The 19573-nt window shown below is 32.6% G+C and overlaps 1 protein-coding gene across 3 annotated transcripts in view; it reads left to right on the top strand.

Moving 5' to 3' along the window:
- Positions 1–16357, top strand: part of KIDINS220 (kinase D interacting substrate 220) — a 176333-nt gene extending 159976 nt beyond the window's left edge. The window contains exon 32 of one of the 3 annotated variants that reach the window (XM_031951200.1): positions 12483–16357. The gene's annotated coding sequence lies outside the window, so the exon portion shown is untranslated. Of the gene's footprint in view, positions 1–12144 lie in introns of all 3 variants that reach the window. The other 2 variants (XM_031951199.1, XM_031951198.1) reach the window with 2 other exon arrangements.
- Positions 16358–19573: the final 3216 nt, after the last annotated feature.

The following is a 19573-nucleotide window of genomic DNA, read 5'->3' as shown; positions in this document are numbered from 1 at the left end:
GGGCATTTACACTAGGAGCCCACCCATGCTTTTTCATCCTGTGCAAACCTTGTCTATTTCCTCCTCCAAATCCTTTACGGTGTCTATCCAGAGTGATGGGAACCTACATGAATGAAAACATTTTCTAAGTGTTTAATATCTGCTGTGCTGTGTGATGAGAATACAAATAAAAAAGCACGAAGGTATTTGTTCTCAAGAAGCTTGCATTCTAACATGGAAAGATAGTGTGTATTGGAAGCTTCAGCTACAAGTCAGATGGAAAGGTTTACTGGTATTTAGGTGTAATAGAAAAGCAGAGGGTGATGCAGCTTCCTTAATATTTTATTCGTCCCTGACTTTGAGCCATTCGACAATGCCAAAGACTTGGGTGGAATGACCCCCCCTACACACACTCTGTTCTTGGGGCAACAGAAGCCATCCAGGTGGCATCTCCGCAGGAGATAACTTTCTGTTGTGGTGATTGAGGGGGTCACAGGGTCAGTGTTCTGGAGGTACTGCATTTCCAAAATTGTTGGGCTTAAAGTCAGGCTTTTAGGGATTGTGGTAGTGACTTGCCTTGCCTGGGCCCTGCTGCCTCTCATCTTTTAGAATGCTTGGTTGCTCCAGCCAGGCTGCCTTGCCTATCCATAGGCAATTGTTGTCGGGAATGCCTGGCTCCTGCTCCAGAGATTGCTTCCCTTATGGTAGCTGCATGAGGTAGGCTGGAAGTCAGTCCTTATTGGGGGGGGGGGGAAGGGTGGCAGACCAGGCTGTGCTGCTTTCTTTCCTCAAGCCCTTAGTCAGCGGTTTCTGGCAAGCCCCTTCTTCCCAAGAGTTCTCCTCACGTCTAGTTTACATCTACATGGATATAGAAGGCAGTCCAGTAGTCATGTGGATGGTGTGGACATAAACTTATCAGTTGCCCTCAGTTTCTTTATATGACTCACTTCCTTTTCAGTTGTACATCCTCCCTGATGGAATCTTTTATGCCACTTGTCCTGTATAGTGGGGGGTTTTGGGTTTTTTTTTTTTTGGTTTTATTGCTCTATTACAGTTTACTCATGCCCACCACATGATTCTCCATTGACCGTTGGCTGAACTGTAAATTTTAATTCTTCAGACAAGGTGGCATTTCATGACTTACAGCCATGCAGCACAGGAATAATATTGATATTTAAAAGTTGGGCTTTTATTTCAAAGGAAACAGAAAAGGAAGTAAACTCCAGTGACTCCTTATTGTTTCTTGTGTCAAATATAAACTTTTCCATTTGACATTTAAAGCTCTTCACAACCTGGCCCTTCCCTACCTTGCTAGTCTTCTCACATTTTGCATTCCATCTATACAGGCCGACTTGGTCCTCTACATCAGGACACTCCGGTCTCTTGTCTTTTTGCATTTCCTGTCCCTGATGCGTGGAGTGTACTTCTTCCTCACTTCTGCCTTTTGGAATCTCTGATTTCCTTCAAGACTAAGCTCCAGTACCATCTTTTTTTCATGAAGGCTTTTCAGGTCTCTCTAGCTTCTCAGAGACTCTTCCTGAAACTCTTCTGTATATATTCTGTATATATTTATAGTTGTACATGTTATCTCCCTTATTTGGATATTATTAGGGGCTATTTCATTTTGTCTGCTTATTAAAGACAAAAATGAAATAGAGGCAGTTTGGCGGCACTAGGTCTGGATTTTAGAAGACTGAAGTTCAAATAAGGCTTCAGACATTTATTAACTGTGAACCTGAGCAAGTTGTTTAACCTCTATTAGTCTTGATTTCCTCATCTGTAAACTGGGGATAATTATAGCACCTACCTTCAAGAGTTGTTGCAAAGATCAAATAAGATAATAATAAAATGCTTACAGGTAGTAAGCACTATATAATATCAGCAATTAGTAGTAATATCATGAATGCTGATCAGAGTGCTTTGTACATAGTAAACATTTAAATATGTGTAGATTGACAAAGGCATTAAAAAAACTGTACAACTTCTCAAATATAATCCTAAAAAATTATCATTTTCATATCAGTTCTGGTCCTGATTCATTGTTTATCTGTACTGTGTATATAAACCCATATAAAATATAAAAAACCCATAAATATGTCAAGCTCACCAGCAGGAATCTCTGGAAACTCACCCACATAGTGAGTCAAAACTACTTTAAACTGTAATTGAGAAATCTTTAACAAGATAAAAAGGGAGCCAAAAGGGCAGAGTGAGACAGGAACTTAGTTCTCCCAAAGTCTCTTACAGACATCTTTAAAATAATGTCTCAAAATGAATTCTGGAATGGCAAAACCAACCAAAAAATGAGGTGAAACAATTTTCCAGGCCAAGTCCACTTAGAAAGTAGAGAGAGGAAAGGTCTGTTTCCCTTAGGAGAGTGGAGGGCAGTGTAGGCAGATGGCCCAATCGAGTTCGTAGAAAGCCACATCACAGCCAATAAGCAGTGAGTCCCTGTGCCCAGGCAGGAGCCAGTAGTAAGGCTTTAAGCCCCCCTCCCCCTTCACACTGGGGCAAGCCAGCAGCCAACAGAGGGCAGCAGGAGTCCCTACCCAGCAAACTGGTTCAGGCCTTGGGGCAACTGAGTCATCAGTAGGAACTTCCAAAGCTCTCAGCCAATAGATGGTAAAGGAGTCGGACAACAAGCCAGAAGGAGATTACAGGAGACACTTTGATGGCACAGGGTGCAGGACTCTTGTATTGCCCGAATGGGAATCTTAGTCACAGACCTGGGTCACAGTTCCAAGGTGAGAAGGAGCTTTACACACTAGAGTGTAGAGGAATGAGGATCCTGGCCACAGGTCCAGAGTAGAAAAGAAGGCTTGTGATCATTCATAGACCAAAGCATAGGAGAGAAGAGTTGTAAACACACTTCTTAGATCAAACAACTTTGGAAGAACTGAAAATTCACGGGTCTCCAGAGTTAGCTTTGAAACAGCAACATGAAAAACCTGATGCTTGGGACAGTTCCTCCTTCAGCTTTGAAGTTGAACTCAATTTTAACAAAAAAGTTAAGTCAAGAAACAGGACAAAAAGTGAGCAGCCCTTCCTCCCCCAATAAAAAACAAAAACATCACCAAATTATAAAACAAAACAACAGAAACTTGACCATAGAAAGTTATGGTGACAGAGAAAATCAAAACACAAATTCAGAAGAAAATAATATTGAAATGGTGTCAGATCCAAAAAAGAACTAAGAGACCTTAAAAGGGGTTTTAAAAACTAAATAATAGAGGTAGAAGAAAAATTGGGAAAAGAAATGAGAGTGATGTAGGAGAATCATGAAAAAAGAGTTAGCAGCTTCATAAACACGAAGTAGAAAAAGGTATACAAAAATTCACTGAAGAAAAAAAGTAGAGTTGGCCAAATGATAAAAAGAGATACAAAAAATTCACGAAAGAAAAAAAACTCCTTGAAAAGAATTGACGAAAAGAAAAGAGAATTACAAAACTCACTGATGAAAATCATTCCTTAAAAATTAGACTGTGGCAAGTGAAAGGTAATGATTCCATGAGAGTATGTAAAAACTATTCTTAAAGTGAAGGTGAAAATAAGAGGTGGGGGCGGGGGGAGGCGTTGCTGGATATTTAGTTTACACTAACCAGAATTGGCTCAAAGAGGGAATAACATACACATTCGGTTGATATAGAAATCTATTTTATCCTTATGGAAATAAGAAAGGGGAATTTAAAAAAGGAGGGGAATGACAGAAGGGAGGATTAGGGGACCCATTGGTCAGAAATGAAACATTAGTGAGAAGGGGCAGGAGAGACAGGGAGAGAGGGAAGGAGCGAGAAATTGGAGAGAGGGGAAAAAGATGGCAGTATATACCCAGTAATCATAACTGTGAATTTGAATAGGATTAACTTATAAAACAGAAGCAGATAGTGTAGTGCATTAAAAATGGAATCTTACAATATGTTGTTTATAAGAAACATTTGAAGCAGAGATATGCACAATCAAGATAAGAGGCTGAAGCAGAATCTCTTATGCTTCAGCTGAAGTTAAAAAAAAAAAAAAAGCAGGGATAGCAATCATGATTTCAGAGCAAAAGCAAAAAAAGCAAAAATCATCTTGCTAAAGGCTACTACCATAGACAATGAAATAATTTAATACTAAAAATATGTACCAAATAACCTAGCATCCAAATTTTTAAAGAAGTTAAATTAACTACTGGAGATAATTTTAGAAAAGTTTGCTTTAGCTTTGGAAAAAATTGATTGGGAATAGAAAGGAATATACCTTTTTCCTCAGTGATATATGGCACCTACACAAAAACTGACCATATATTAAGGTATGAAAATTATAAATGCAGAAAAATGAAATGCATCCTTTTCAGATCATACTGGGGGAAAAATACATTTAAGAAAGGGCCATGAAAGACAGTTGAAAAATTAATTGGAAATTAATCATAAAGAATAAGTGGGTCAAAAAAATAAATCATAAAAGCAATAATTTAATTGACTGACAACAATGAAACTACCAAAATGTATGGGATGCAGCCAAAACCAAAGCTAGGGGAAAAGTCATATCTCCAGACATATCAATAGAGAGAGCAGATTAGTGAAAAAGAACAATTTAGAATCTCCAATTAAAAACCAAATTTGAAATTCTGAAAATCAAAGAAGAAATTAATAAAATTGTAAGAAAACTATTGAACTAACAACAATTAGGAGCTGGTTTTGTGGGGGGGAAAAATTAGACAAACCACTAGTTAATTTGATTTTAAAAATAAATTTACCAGTATCAGAATTGAAAAAGTTCAATTTACTGCAAATGAATATGGAATTAAAGAGCTATTTTGTCCAATTATATCCCAAGACTAGATGGGTTTACAAGTGAATTCTACCAAACATATAAAGAACATTCAATTCAATACTATATAAATCATTTGGAAAAATAGAAAAATTCCTTTTATAGCACAAATACATTGCTGATACCTAAACCATGATGAAACTGGGTAAAGAAAACTGTCAACCAATTTTCCTAATGAATATTGATTCAAAAATTTAAATAAAATAATACTAGCAAGAAGATTACAGAAATATGAAGATCACTGTGATCACATGAGATTTGTATCAGGAATGCAGGACAATTATCCAAAGCAGTAATAAAACTAACAGAAATCATATGATTATTTCAATAGATGCAGAAAAAACTTTTGACAAAATACACCACCCATTCCTATTAAAAAACACTAGAGAGCATAGGGATAAATAGAGCTTTCCTTAAAATGATAAGTAATATTTATTTTAAATCATCAGCAAGCATTATTTGTAATGGGAATGAGCTAGAAGCCTTCTTCCATAAAATCAAGGGTGAAGTTAACATGTTTATTATCATCTCTATTATTCATTATTGACCTAGAAATAGTAACTGTGCAGAATTTATGCAAAAAAAAAAAAAAGCAGGAGTAGTAATCATGGTCTCAGACAAAGTGAGAGTTAAAATAGATTTAACCAAAAGAGAAAAATAGGAAACTAATATATGTCAGTCACATTAATGTTATTTTAAGTTATTTGAAATAACTAGAAGGCATAAGGTTGGAATATTGCTGTGGTAATGAGTTGGTAGAGTTAGAAAAATATGGAAGGATTGTGGAAAATGTTATCTAGTTTCAGAGCAACAGGAGAAAAATTATAGGGTAGTTTTACATACATGTGTATGAATGTATTTGTGTATATATGTGTATAATTATTGAGATCTATATGGATACACATATATATTTGTATGAGAATGTGTATATATATATAATGTACATATACATACAAAACAAAAATGACAATTCTCCCTAATTTAATTTACTTAATGAGATATCAAATTACCAAAAAATTAATTTGTAGAGCTAGAAAAAAATAACAAAATTCATTTGGAAGAACAAAAGATTAAGATCAAGGAAATTAATTGGGAAAATATGTGAAGAAAGGTAGTCTAGCCTTAGTAGTTCTTAAACTGTACTATAGTACTGTACCAAATCATCCAAAATAATCTGGTACTAGCTAAGAAAAAAAGTGGTAGATTAGTGGAGCACTCCAGGTACACAATATACAGTTATAAATAACCATAGTAACCTAGTGTTTGATAAACCCAAAGGTTCAAGTATTTGAGACGAGAATTATTTGAAAAAATTTTACTGCTGGAAAAACTATAAAAAAGTTTGGCAGAAACTAGGTATAGACCAACATTTCAATAGATACAGGATTTAGATAAAGTGATTGAATAAGCAAATTAAAATGGCATGGAATAATTTGCTTGACAGATCTATGAATAAAAGAAGATTTATGATCAAACAATATCTAGGATCACTGGATATAAAATGGATAATTTTGATTATATTAAATCTGAAGGTTTTTATACAAGCAAAACCAATTCAGTCAAATTTAGAAGGAAAACAAAGCTAGAAAAAAAAATTTTAACAGCAAACATCTCTATTAAAGGCCTCATTTTTCAAATATATAGAGAACTGAGTCAAATGTATAAGAATATAAGTCATTTCCTATTTGATAAATATTCCAAAGGATATAAACATGAAGTTTTCAGAAGAAATCAAAGCTGGTTTTAAGAAGATGGAAAAAATTCTTCAAATCACTATTGATTAAAAAATGCAAAATAAAACAACTCAAGGACCACTACACACCCTCAAACTGGCTACTATGACAGAAAAGGAAAATGATAAATATTGGAATGAATGTGGGAAAATTAGAACACTAATGCATTGTGGGTAGAACTGTAACTGATCCAACCATTTTGGAAGGTGATTGAAACTGTGCCCAAAGGACTATAAAACTTCACGTCCTTTGACCCCAACAATACTACTATTAGCAGTATTGAATGTAATGAAATAAAAAAGAAAAGGACCTTAAAAAGTATAAGAGTTCTTTTAGTGATGACAGAATTAGAAATTAAGGGGATAGTCATCAATTGAGAAATGGCTGAACAAGTGATATATGATTGTAATAGAATACTATTGTGCTCAAAGAAATGATGAGCAAGATGATTTCAGAAAAACTTGGAAAGAATTATATGAATTAATGTAAAGTGAAGTAAGTAGAACTAGGGAAACATTGTACCTAGCAACTGCAATATTTTATAATAATTGACCATGAATGTCTTAGCTATTCTTAGCAATACAATGATCCAAAATAATTCTAAAGAACTCATAATGAAAAATGCTCCTTGCCTCCAGAGAAAGAACTGATAGTCTGAATATAGATTTAAGCATATTGTTTTTCTCTTTTTGTGTTTTTTTGTCTTTATTTTCTTTTATAACATGAGTAATATGGAAATATTTTTGCATAATTGTATACATATAACATCAATTTATAAACTACCTCAGAAGAAATAGTAGAGGTAGGGAAGGAGTGAATTTGAAACTCAAAATTTTTTAAAAAGCAAGTGTTAAAAGTTGTTTTTATGTTCAATTAGGAAAAAATTATTTTTAAAAATAAATTAATATGACACAGACAATATTAACTTATAGTTTTCTAAGACCATAGGCTACAGACTTTGCTATTTGGGTTTCATAAAACTGGGGCTCTGGAAAATAAGCATTGTACCATTTGGGTTTTCTTCAGTGTATTCTTAGGCCATATTCTTTTGAGTTGTTATGAATCTAAATTAGAAGCCTCTACAGGTTATTGAGTTTAATGGGTTAATTCAATCAGTACAATGTCATCTGCAAAAAGAGACATTTATGATCTCTGGATAACCCATCTTTCATCTGGACTCTACATTTCACAGAAATGCTAACCTTGTTTTCTGTCTTGCTTGTTATTAATCAGAGAGTTGTTAAACTTTTTATTTCCCTTTTTTATCTTTCAAAAAAAATGATTGTTTTATCTTTCTAAATTTGAAAATTTTTATTTTTAGATCCTTATTTTCTTTTACCTACTTCTTTTCCTTTTCCCAATTGAGAAAGTGAGAAAAACGAACCCCCTGTTTTATATGTATATTTAAAAAAAGGCTCAATCTGAGACCATCTTTCTATCATGAGGTGGGCAACATGTTTCATCTTGTGTCCTCTGGAATTGAGGTTGGTCATTGTGTTGATTGTAATTCCTACGTCAGAAACTTTATATGATTTTGATATGTATGAGAAACACCTTTTAGGTGGCATTTTGTGCTAAGAATAATCAAATGCTTTTTTGATAGAAAACAATAAAAATAGTGGAATCTTATATCTTCTACATCTTTTCAATTATTTCTGTGGCTGTAAGAATATGGTCTGTAAAAGTCTATTTTTTTTGGCAAGGCAATTGGGGTTTACTTATTTTTTTTCTATATTTTAATTAAAGTATTCTCTTAGTATGTATGTAGAATATTCTCATAAAAAATTTTAAGGAATGTAAAAATAAATGTTGATAGATATTTAAATTTTCTCAGCTCCTCTTTTTTTTGGTAACAATTTTATTGTTACCTCCAAGCAGTTTTTATCCTCTTATTTCAGATATCTGGAAGATCAGTCCCTCAGTGCTATCAGAATTTTGTTAATTCTAGCATGAACTTTACATATACTTAATTTGGTCCAATTGTTCTTATTATATATTTTTTTTCCTAATAACTTTTCTACTTCCTCATTCAGCAAATGAGAGACTCTAATGTTGGAGTTCAATGTGATGACTTTCTTGTGACTAATGACTAAAAAAAAATTTTTGTTATAAAAATTTCACAATATTTGTTTTAGTGTCTCTTACTAAAAAATTAAAATTTCAGTAACTTATTTACTCTCTTCATACCTCAAAGTATGTGGTGATGCTCTTCTTATCTTTTAAAAGTTCTTAGGAAATGGTGATAATGTTGCCGCCTTAAGCTTTGCCAGAAGCTATCTTTAAAAACAGAAGGAAAGAAAATATTAGGCTGGAACAGTGACCATTATTTATTTGAGACCATTATTATTGAGAAATTCTCAATAAATTTATTGAGAAATTTATTAAATTTGACCATAAATTTATTGAGAAATTTATTAAAGAATTTAATACCAAATATGTATGACTATTGAAAGTGAAAGAGAAAACAAATATCTGTGAAAACATATGGAAAATTGAAGGGGAAAAAATGTGGCCTAGCTGCATCTTGCTTTTGAGTATATGCCACTGAACATTACTGGATCTTATTTCCCTCATTTCTAAAGTTTGAAGAATATATTCTGCTTCCCCCAAGTCTTCTTTTCAGATAAAAACTCCTTAATTCTGTAGTATTTAGTATAACATGTATTTATTATTTATTATTTATATTTTATTCTTTATATTTATTTATATTTTTATTTTTTTATTTTACTTTTTTACATTTTTTATTTTATTTTTATTTCTATTATATATAGTATTATATATTATATTATATATTACATTTTTACATATTTTATGTACAATATTACATATGTATGTACATATATACATACACTATTACACATTATTATATATTTTGTAGATTTATGTTTAGTATGATATTGTTTCAAGACCTTGTATTACCTAATTAAACATTTTGTAGATTAATTTCAGTTTGTAGTTTTCTTCAAATGTGGCACTTAGAAGTAAATAAATTTGTCTTGTTGTATTCTGACTAGAGATAAATATTGTTAGAGCAGTTACTTTTGGAAGTAACCTTTCCATGGACTACTGTTGAGTATTCAGTAACCCCCCAAGCCCTAAATCTTATTCATTTGAACTGTTATACCAAGTAAGTCTCTTCTATTATTTTTTTTAAACTCAAGTGAAAGACTTTACATTTTTCCCTCCTAAATTTTAACTTTTTGAATCATAATTTTTTAAACAAATATACTAGTAGTGTCAGATTTGTCAGCTCTCATCAGGCTTGTCATTTGCATCTGTGACTGGAGGAAGTAATACAACTCTTTTGCCTGGTCCACTATTTATTTATATTGTCTAAATTTAATGGGTCCTTATTACCACAAAGAAATACTTGTAGTTCTTATTTGATTCTTTATCCTACTATCCATAGCAACTATTTAAAATCATCTTCTTGCCTCCCACATCATCACCCCAACTTCTCAGAAGAGGGCTTTGCTAATACTTTATTAAAAAAAAAAAAAAAAGAGAAAGAGAGGACATTTATGTGATCATCTTGATAACTATTCTTTACTGCTATATTTAAAATATCTTGAAACACCTCAAATTCTTCTCCTTTGTTCTAGTTTGATGAAGAAATAAGCCTCCTCACCAAAGTTAGCATTTCTATTTGTACTCTGTGCCTATAATCACCCCTTCTCTTTTATCTTTAAGCTATCCCTATTGGCTTATTTCCTGCTGTCTACCATCATAGCCATCTCTTTCACTCTTAAAAAAAAAAACAAAAACAAACAAACAAAAAAAAAACCTCTTTCATTTTATTCCAGTATCCTACAGGCTTCCTTCTTTTCACAACAAAACCCCCAGGCTGCTGAAAAACAACTTGCATGCATTGTCTCTACTTTCTTACTTTTCAGCTATTTATATTTTGGCTTCTGATCTCATCACTCAACTGAAACTATTCTTCAAAGTTGCCTATAATCTTTTAATTGTCAAATATGATAGCTTCTCAATCATTTTCCTTTTTGACCTCTCTGAAACATTTGATATTGATTGCCCTTTCTTCCTAGATGCTTGATGACATTTAATATTATTAAATATTAATGTCATCTGTTAGACCTCCTCACAATGAGAATTTCCCCTGGCCCTTTTTTTTTCTCTCTGTATTGTTGACCTCATCAGCATACATACATAAGTAATTGTCATCACTGTGCTAATGATAATCATCTAAATACCCTGCCCTAGTCTCTCTTCTGAGCTTTAGTTTCAATTCACCATCTTCTTGTTGGACATTTCCAATTGAATATCTAGTAGACATCTCAAACTCAACATGTCTAAAACAAAACTCATTAGTATCCCCCCATATATACTTATTTCAAGCTTCTCTATTTCTTTTGCATTCACTGTCATTCTTCTAGTCACCCCAGTTTATTTTCTTGGTGTCATTTTTAGTCCTAAGGAGTAAGTACTTCCCACCTCCATGTAACAACAGTTGCTGCTTCTAGTTGATATAAATTCAGTAATATCTTTTGTATCTGCCCATTCTCTTCATTCACACAGCTGCCACTTATCACTTCTTGCCTGGATTATTGTAATGACCTCCTAATTGATCTTTCTGCATCAAATCTCATCATACCAGTCTATCTTCTTTTTTCATTTGATCATCTCAACAACCTTGAGATAAGCACTATTATAGTCTCCATTTTTACAGTTGAAGAAATTGAGGCATGTAGGTTAAATGACTTATCCAGGGCCAGCTATTCAGTATCTGAGACAGGAGTTGTGGGTCGTCCTGATTCCAAATCTAGCACACCATCCACTATACCACTTAACTGCCTAAGACAGATGATAAAGAAGTGTATACCCTTCTTTATACTTCTGTTACCTTGGTCAGTCATCATTCAAAGGAACACACTCTTTGTAAGGTGAAAATCGACTATTATAAAGTCTGAATGAGCTGAACTTTTCTATCCCATTGTATCTGCTACCTGCTCATTCACTTTGTCTTGTAATTTCATCAGATCAGTTGGGGGGAGGAGGAAAAAGATGATTCATTTTATCAGAGGTCCATTGAGCAACCCTTCGTTAAACTTTAATTTATTTTGTATGTATATGTATTTGCATGTGTGTGTGTATATATATATATATATATGTATATATATATGCGATTTTTCCCCCAATAAAAGATAAGTTTAACTTTTATTTTAATATAGCTAGTGCCTAGCACAGTGCTTGGCACATAATAGGTGCTTAATAAATGCTTATTGATTGGTTAAGATATTGATTAAGACCATGCCAATGACACTAGGGAGAGACCTTCTTCCAGATTGGATCTGGGAGTTAGTTGGAAAAACTTGACGGCCTTACAACTCTTTTGAGTCAGGTTACATAGTATAATTTCATTATTTTCCTTCAAGAAGAATCATCATTCTTCATCAATATTACTCACATATAAATGGAAGTAGAACAGCTTAGAAGTAATACTTTATATGAATGATTCTTGAATTATGCCACTGTTTTCCTATTTTGTCATGCACAACTGAATATTAATGTAAACAAAAAAGATTGCAATTTCTCTGAGAAAGTAAGATTTTTCCAGATTGGTGTTGAAGTTCATAGAATGTGTTGCAATGTGTTTCTGCAGGCGGCTTAGTACTTCAAGATCGTCTGGCTGTTCTTGTGCTGGTGTGTCCTTACACACAACCTCCAAGCTACTGTCAGTCCATTTCATGACTACACAAGCCTGAGGCTAGGTTTGATCAGCTTCTTTTCCTTAAGCAGGTGATCAAGAAGCAAACTTGAGATGGATGTATCAGGTGGCAACATTGAGTTCCGGAAGATTTGAAGGTCATGTGAGACCTTCAAGTGCCAGTAGATGCAGTTCCTGGAATGACAGTGCCTGACAGGAGGAGCAGCATCTGCTTCAGAGAGTTCAACTACTAACCAAAGAAGGACTGACCTAACATGGCTTTTTTTCCACAGAATTCTGGGGTGATCATAGAGTGCCTGGTGCTGAGGTGAAATGTGAAATTTCCAATTAGTAGCACTGCAAAACTGCTTCATGATCTGGTGAGAACTCTAATATTAGTTTCCCAACCAATTGTAACCATAGTTATTGTAATTATAAATTATTACTAAGGTCTGTTAATGCAGATTATTATTCCCTCCTACTTAGTATTCCTTCTTTCTGTGTAGGAATAAATTACTTGACCCAAACCTGATTCATTTTGTACATTGAATACCTCTTTTGCTTTCTTCTTGGGAAGACTCAGACAGGAGTCATATCTCAAATTGTATTTACCATCATCTGTGAGGGGTTGTTATCAAGCCAATGAGTCTGAAACTGGAGAACATACACTCCATAATTAGAGGTCAGCCTTCCCCAGGAATTAACCTTGTCATGACGATTGTTTTATTACTACTTAGATGAGAGAGCAAGTAACCTAGCTCTTGACCTCCCAACATAACTGGTGATGTATGTCAGAGTAAGTGGGTAGAATTTCCATGGGTGAAACACTATGTAGTTGGAAAGAATAAGACAAGAAGAATAAAGGTAAGCTACTACAATTGAAGTGTGTAGCACAGTGGAAAGAACCTTGGATTTGGAATCAAAATAATTGGCTGCTAAATCCCATCCCTGATACTTATTACTTATATAACTTGTCAGGTTGCTTATTTTCTCCAGGTTTCAATTCCCTTATCTCTAAGATGAGAGGACTAGGTAATCACTAAGGTCCTTTCCAATTTTAATTTCCATAATTATATAAATCAAGAGGTATAGGGTAGGCTCTAAATTTTTGCTTTAATGATTGAATCACAATAATTTCTGAAGTCAATCATTATTTTTATTTCTTCATAGTCATAGATAGTCTTTGTTATACCAACTTGACCTTTTGAGGTTAATATCAGAGAGGATAACTTTTTCCTTTTACCAAATATCCTTTGGTGCTAAGAAGAGATAAAATAGTAAAGTACATATTTATTTATTTTTCTTTTGAAAATATATTTTATTAATAAATTTTTTCTACATCATCTAAATTTTCCTGTATATTCCTCCCTCTTCCCACTTTTCAGAGAGACATCTCCCACAATAAGGAATATTTAAAAAGTAAGAATGAGAAAAAAATTGGCGAAATATATTATTAAATTTAAATTATATATATGTGTGTGAAAATATATGCAATGTTGCATAATCATGGACCACCTCTATTTTCTCATTTCTGTGAAATCAGGTTTATTTTTCATGATTTTGCAACATTGTCTTTTGATTGTTTTATGATTGTTATATTGTTATAATCATTGTATATGTTGTTTTCTTGGCTTTACTAACTTTATTCAGCACTAGTACATGTAAGTCTTTCCTAAATATAGTATTTTTTAATGGTTGTTATTTTCCTTCAATTTTTGGATATTATCTTTATGCATTGATTCTTTTGCACTTTAGAATAGTAGGGAACTATTCTGCCTACTACATTAATAAATTATATGCTCTTCTTATGTTTAATTCAATATTTTACTTCCCTTGGCCATTTATCAGATATTAATCACTAGTTAAATCATCAGAAAAAACAAGATCCTAGATTTCAGAACTGTACCAAAAAGGAAGGGAAGAATTTTAATTGAAAGTCCCTTAAATTAAGTTCATATTTTTCTTTAGTGTAGGAACCCTAAATCTACATATTTGATTGTGAATAATCTTTTATTGTGTTGCTTCTTAACTTTGTTTGGAAATGCCATTTAAAATTTCTATTCCTACAACAGTAAAATAGATAGAAAAAATAGAATTTGGTAGCCTCTTTATCATATGCTGTCACCATCTCTTTTTTGCATGTAGCTGCCAGAGAGAAATGTTTTCTTCTCTTTTACCAATGATTTGGCCATGGAAACTCAGAAAACTTGGGCTCTTGCCTACACTCAAGAAGATAAAGGCTTTACACACAACACACACACAATTGAAATATATAAAAATCTTCAATATGTACTATTTTGGAATGCAAATCAGCATAAGATTCAGAATTCAAGTTTCTTCACACACATATATATGTGTATATATATATAGGACTATTGTACAAAACTTACCTATCCTTTCTGTGCATAATTTCATGAGCAGCATTTTCAGAACCCTTGTCCTTTTATGTACTTGATGCAAGTGTTTTCAACATGGGCTTTCTTGCCTTTCTAAATTTTCCCTCTGAGTGTAATGAATTTCTCAATGTATAGGAAAGGTTGGGTTATTAAAGCCTCCAAAGAAAAAAAGAAGGATGCTGCTAACAAATGTCTATTGAATTGACTTAACTTGATCCAAGGGTAACTATGTGGTACAATGGAGAGAGCATCAGATTTGAAATCAGAAAGAGTCATTTCCTGAGTTCATATTGCACTTAAAACTAACTGTGTGATGCTGGGAAAGTAACTTAGCCTTGATTGCCTCAGTTACCTGATCTGCAAAATGAACTGGCGAAGAAAATGGTGAACAGCTTCAGTATATTTACAAAGAAAATCCCAAATGAGGTCATGAAGAGTCAGACAGGACTGAAAGGATTAAGGAACAAATTTGATGCAACCAGAGCCAATAACTGAGCAATTGAAACTTACACGTGGCATATGACTTACATTTATAATTTACATATAAAAATCATTCTGTTCCCTTTACTGGTCAAGTCATTTAGAGAGTCAATAACTCTCTAAAGTCATATATATTCTTCCTACTGTCCCTTTAGCCATACAGCTGTAAGAATTTAAGTTAGAGAGACTATCACATGTAACTCTTAAGGAGGTTGGATTAGAGGTAAGGCAATATGGTACAAAGAACATTGGATCTGAGTAAGTGGGAAGATGTGTGCTCAACCATTTTGTTATTTTCTGTACATCTCTGAACAGGCCATTTAGCTCCTTAGTCTCAGTGTTTTCCACTATAAAATAAGGGATTGAACTAGATGACTTATCTAAGGCCAATTCCAGCCTTAAATTTGTGATTCTGTGATTTTGCCATGCTAAAATTAAGTGTTGCCACAGAAGATCTGAGTTAAATAACTTTTCTGCCTTGGGTTTGAAATTCCAACACTTTTAGTTCTCTGCACAATAAATAAGTGTATGTATAGACTTTGTAATAGATTTGTCATTTCATATTGTCATAAAATTCTACATGGGATTCAAACTTAATTTCACAAATCATGTATGTGTGTATACATATATATATACATACATATGTGTGTATATATATATATTTATATACATATATATATAGTAACTGAACTTTTTTGGAGTTAAGTATTTTCTGTATTTTAAAAGTACAGATAACATGACAAGAACCTTTTCATTCATGCTATATAAAGAGTAAAATATCAAAGCCCCTTTCAGACTTAGACTGGCTGCATTTGTCTGTGAAAGACTAGAAATGAGGAGAAGAGAAGAGATAGTGACCTTGTCCCCTGGTCTTAGCTTATACTTGGGTCTTTTCTCTTCCCATTTATCTCCATAGAAGAATGAAAGGAGAGTAAACTGAAGAGTCCTAAGCCCCAGAGTTCTTTAGGAGCTTAGGGACAATAACTATTACTTGGTATGTAGTCTTTGGAGATTACAAAATGGAAAGTATATAGGATGCTTATCATAACTTTGCATGAAATATCTGACAGACTCAAGTCTTGGACCCAGGAGAGGAATCTGAAGAAAAGGCTAAACCTGAAATCACCAACTAACCTAGGGAAGACCTTGTTCTTTGTTCTAAAGAGTGGTCCCAGTGTGAGATGTAAGGACTAAAATGAAAAGACAGGTATGTCTTTTTGTTAGTTCTAGGTCAAAACCTTTTCTAAAAAAACCCACAAACCAACCAAAAAAAAAAAAAACCAAACTCAAAACCACAAGCTTTGTCTAAGCTAAAAGTTATTTAATAGGTTTCTTTCTCAGTTTTAAAAATAATGTGTAAGAATGGTCATACTAATTCATAGCTCCACCAATAATGTATTAGTGTTCCTGCTTTTCCACCCCAATATTGAATATATATAAATTTGGCAATTAGTCAATTTTGTTGGGTGTGAGGTGAATTGTGTAATTCTTTATTATTATTAATTATTTGAAGCATGCTTGCATATAATTTTTAATTATTTGCAATTCTCCTTTGAGAATTCTTTGTCTAGTGGATAATAGCTTTTAGACATTTCCATTTGTTGTCTGTACATCATATATCAGAGATACTTGGTACAATTTTTCCCATTTGACTGTTTGTTATTATAGATGCATTAATTTTGTTTGTGCACAAGTTTCCAGTTTTCTGCAATTAAAATTATCTATTTTATATAATTGTCTCTTGCTTGCTTGCTTAAGAATTCAATCCCTAATCCTTAACTGTGAAAGGTATGTGATCTGTTTCTCTTCTAATTTTTCATGGGATAATCTTTAACAGTCAGGTCCCAAGTCCATCTGGAATTTCTTGTGAAATATGTTGCAAGATGTTAGTCTAAGCCTGATTTCTGTCAGAATACTTTTCAGTTTTCCCAAGAAGTTTTCATCAAATAGGGAATTTTTTCCAGGTTATTTATGTCTTCATATTTATTGAACATTGGTTTACTGAGTTCTGTTATTTTTGGTTCTACCTTTTAGAGTTTGTTTTTTTATGTATTTATGTCTTTTTTTAAACCACAACTAACTGGTTTGAGATCTATAAATGTTTTTTCCCTTTCATTCCTATCTGTTTTCAATGTTCCTCTTGATATTCTAGATCTTTGTAAATCTTGTTGGTTTGTAAAGCTTTACATAAAATATAGTTTTAGCAATTAAATTGTTATAGCACTAAGCTGGTAAATTAGCTTTTGAAGTGTTATCATTTTTCTTGTATTAGCCATGTCCTACCCATTAGTTTCAAGTACTCCATTATCTGTTTAAGTTGTTCTCTTTATATCTTTAAGGAATACCTTGTAATTGAACCTCTAGAGGTATTGAGTTTAATTTGGTAGATTGACTCCCAAATATTTTATGCATTTGATGTTTATTTTGAATATAACTTCTCCTTCTATTATTGTTTCCTAGATTTTTAATTATATAGAAATGCTATTTATTTTTGTGGTTTTAGCTTGTAGCCTGCAACTTTTCTGAAGTTATTATCTCAGTATCTTTGCTGATTTCCTAAGACTTAATAATATAAAGTAAATGATCATGTTGTCAACTAATCAGGGTAGTTTTCTTTTTGTCTCTCTTTATACCTTTAATTTCAATCTCTTATCTTAACACTATTGATATTGTTTCTAGAATTGTCAATAATGATAAAAAGGAGCATTCTTGCTTTAATCCTTTATGTATTTGGAAAGCTATGTTTTTATTGCATGTAATGCTTGCTTTTGGTTTTGGACAGATAATTTAAAATATATTCAGTAGGATTCCTTGTAAATATTAGGGTTTTTATATAGTATAAATGAATTAATTTAAGATGATTGTATGGTTCTGGATATTTTCATTTTTAAAAAGTTATGTGGATTGTTTTGCTAACACCTGTTTTCCTAATGCTGAACTATCCATATTGTTACATATCTTTAAAGGTGTATGTTTTTTCTTCTGAATACTCCTCCATGTGCATCTCAGAAATTTGGTGTGTTATTATTTTTTACATAATAATTGTTCTATGATCTGTTTTAGATTCATTTACTTAATTTTTTTTTTCAATTAACAAGGTATTTCCCCTTTCCTTCTCAATTAGAGGTAGTGGTGAATGTGTATAGTCAAAGCAAAACAAAGTCTCATATTGACCATTTCAAAAAAATGTGTATCCCATTCTACATCATCTCTTGGTCATGAAGTAGGTATCATGTATGTATCATTTGTCCTCTGAAATCCTGGCTGATCATTGTACTAATTAGAATACTTAAATCTTTCAAAAGTGTTCATTTTTACAATGTTGTTATAGTATATGTATTGTATGTATGTATGTGTGTGCACATATACACATACATACATATTTCTTAGTTTTGCTTATTTCATTCTGCAGTAGTTCATACAAGCCTGCCCAGGTTCTCTGACACCATCTCTTTTAACATGTCTTATAACAGTTTTCCGTTATATTTGTATACCATAATTAGTTCAGCTATTTCACAATTGATAGGCACTCCTAAATTTTAATCTCTTTGCTCCTACTAAAAAACCACTACAAATATATACATATACATACAAACAGAAATAGAATGTATATGTACATATATGTACATATATATATTTGTGTGTGAAATATAAAATCGGATCTTTACCTCTTTTATTGGAAGGATGATTGCCTAAATGATATATAAAGTGGTAACTTTTTGTACATAGTTTCAAGTTGCTATCAAGAATAGTTGTGCTCTTTAGCAAAGTTGCAGGATACAAAATAAATTCACATAAAACATCAGCATTTTTCTACATCACTAAAAAAATCCAACAGCAAGAGATACAAAGAGAAATTTCATTTAAAATAACTGTCAATAATATAAAATATTTGGGAATCTATCTGCCAAGGAAATGTCAGGGACTATATGAGCAAAATTATAAAACACTTTCCACACAAATAAAATCAGATTTTAACAATTGGAAAAATATTAATTGCTCTTGATTAGGTCAAACGAATATAATAAAGATGACAATACTACCTAAACTAATCTATTAGTGCTATACCAATCAAACTCCCAAGAACCTATCTTACTGACCTAAAAAAAAATAACAACAAAATTCATCTGAAAGAACAAAAAGTCAAGAATTTCAAGGGAACTAATAAAAAAAAAAATCAAATGAAAGTGGCCTAGCTGTATCAGATCTAAAACTACATTATAAAGCAATCGGACATCAAAACCATTTGGTACTGGCTAAGAAATAGCCTAGTTGATCAGTGGATTAGGTTTAGGTTCGCAGGATAAAATAGTCAATAACTATAGCAATCTAGTGTTTGACAAACCCAAAGACCCCAGCTTTTGGGATAAGAACTCATTATTTGATGAAAACTACTGGGAAAATTGGAAACTACTAAGGCAGAAACTAGGCATTGATCCACACCTAACACCATATACCAAGATAAAGTCGAAATGAATTCATGATCTAGGCATAAAGAATTAGATTAC

The sequence above is a fragment of the Sarcophilus harrisii genome, chromosome 2 (genome assembly GCF_902635505.1).
Source record: "Sarcophilus harrisii chromosome 2, mSarHar1.11, whole genome shotgun sequence".
NCBI lineage: Eukaryota > Metazoa > Chordata > Mammalia > Dasyuromorphia > Dasyuridae > Sarcophilus > Sarcophilus harrisii.
The sequence above is the reverse complement of the archived record's forward strand: the minus strand, read 5'-3'. Positions and strand labels throughout refer to the sequence as shown.